The 2,142-nt window shown below is 34.1% G+C and overlaps 1 protein-coding gene across 1 annotated transcript in view; it reads right to left on the bottom strand.

Moving 5' to 3' along the window:
- The window catches only part of LOC106869139 (cilia- and flagella-associated protein 337), an 86,121-nt gene extending 86,008 nt beyond the window's left edge, over nucleotides 1–113 (bottom strand). Inside the window, exon 1 of the mRNA XM_089352563.1 lies at nucleotides 1–113. This exon is cut by the window's left edge and continues 27 nt beyond it. The gene's annotated coding sequence lies outside the window, so the exon portion shown is untranslated.
- Nucleotides 114–2,142: the final 2,029 nt, after the last annotated feature.

Raw genomic sequence — 2,142 nt, 5'->3', positions numbered from 1 at the left:
ATCTCATAAAAGCAAAATACAACACAGAGGTTCTGGAATGTTTCCTTCTGCTCTTACCACTGGTCTCTCTTTCTTTCTTACTCTCTCTCTCTCTTTTAGTCCCTTTCAGTATATTTGATCTTGTTTTACTTTTTATAATCTCTTTCGTTCCTTCTTTTATTCTCTCCTCATCATCCCTATGCTTTCTTCGTCACTTCTGTGTCTTTTGGCCTTTCCTGGCCTTTCTTGATTTCTTTGGTCTCATTTGGTTTCTCCTCACATTTCCTGTTCTCTTTGCTCACTCTTGGTCATTGCTGTTTTTTTCTCCTGGTTTCTCCTGGCTCTTCTCGATTGCTTTGGTCTCCCAAGGTCTTCTTGGTCTCTCCTGGTTTTACTGTTGTTATTAGTTCTTCTAATCACTTGTTTCAGTCTCTCCTAGTTTCATCTGTTATTTTTTGCCCCCTTCTGCCATTCTTGCCAAATGTCTTTCCATTTCTCTTAATCTCTCTTTGTTTTTGCTTATCTTATTCACGTCTGGTCTACTTTTCTCTATTCCTTCATCTTTCTCTCTATCCCCCTTACCTGTCTCTGTATCTGAGTATATATATATATATATATTAAATTTCATTCAATTTTGGAAAAAGTAAAATCGGACGGAATTTATGGGATGACCTGATGTATATATATATATATATATATATATATATATATATATATGTCTGTATGTATAAGTGTATGTATGTATTCTGTATGTATGTATATATATATATATATATATATATATGTTTATATGTATGTATATGTATGTATATATATATATATATATATATATATGTATTTGTCTCACTTGTTCTTTCTTAATCTTTTAATCTCTTCTGCTTTCTATTCTGAAATATCTCTTGCAAAGCCCTAAAATCTGTATTTCTGTCTCCTGCCTCTCTCTCTCTCTCTCTTTCTCCTAGTTACTAAGTTTCCCTTTCCCTTAGTCTGCTTAGGTCTCTCTTACAGTATCATCGGTCTCTCCTCTTGATGGTTACCTTTTTGTTTATCCCAGTTGGTTGCTATTGTCATCTGCAGTGGACCAAACTGGAGTGGATGCAGTAACAGTGAGAGAGAGAGAGAGAGAGAGAGAGAAAGGGAAAGAGAGAGAGAGAGAGAAAGGGAGAGAGAGAGAGAAAGGGAGAGAGAGAGAGAAAGGGAGAGAGAGAGAGAGAGACGTGACAGTAAGAGGAGGAACAGAGTTGTAGAAGAGAGATGGGGAAAGAGAGTGAGAGTGGGAGGGAACAAACTGAGAAGGGAAGGGACGTTATAGATATTTAAGTTTTCTCTCTCTCCCACTCCCGATATGAATGAAACCTGGACATGCAAGTTTGATGTTTGTTCTCTGCTGATGGCTAAACACACACACACACACGCACGCGCAAGCATATACAGCTATCGCTCGCCATATCGCGGTTCACCTGTTGCGATTCACCTATCGCAGTTTATTATTCAAGCTTATGTCGATTCCTCTATTCCTCTGTCGTGTTGTTTAACATTTATCATAAAATGAATATATACAAATTATAAAAATGGTTATAAAAAATATACAGTACAATACTGTTTCTACTTCATGGATTTTCATCTATCGTGGGGAGTCTTGGAATGTTACACCTGCGATAGTCGAGGGATTACTGTATACATACATGCACATCTACATATATATACACTCCTTGGTACACTGCCACACACACACATACACACATACATAGGCACATACATACATAGCTATATCTATCTATCTATCTATATATATATATATATATATATATATATATATATATATATATATATATATATAAATGCATATAATATATATATATATATATATATATATAAATGCATATATATATATATATATATATATATATATATATATATATATATATATATATATATATATATATATATATATAACTCTTCAAAACGCCTGTGTTAGAATGGGGGCAGCTGATGAAGGAAATTGTTCTCTATGTGGCCTGTGTGTTTTCTGTACTCTAATTATTATTATTTTTTTGTCTACGTCTTGTTTGCAATGTCCTGTACCCAGATATGCACCTATATATACAGGTAGATGTAGGTATGCACATACTTGTACGTATATATGCATATACTCATTTGTTA

This window comes from Octopus bimaculoides, chromosome 5, assembly GCF_046866305.1.
Source record: "Octopus bimaculoides isolate indiv1 chromosome 5, ASM4686630v1, whole genome shotgun sequence".
NCBI classification, from domain to species: domain Eukaryota; kingdom Metazoa; phylum Mollusca; class Cephalopoda; order Octopoda; family Octopodidae; genus Octopus; species Octopus bimaculoides.
This window is presented reverse-complemented; position numbering and strand designations above follow the sequence as displayed.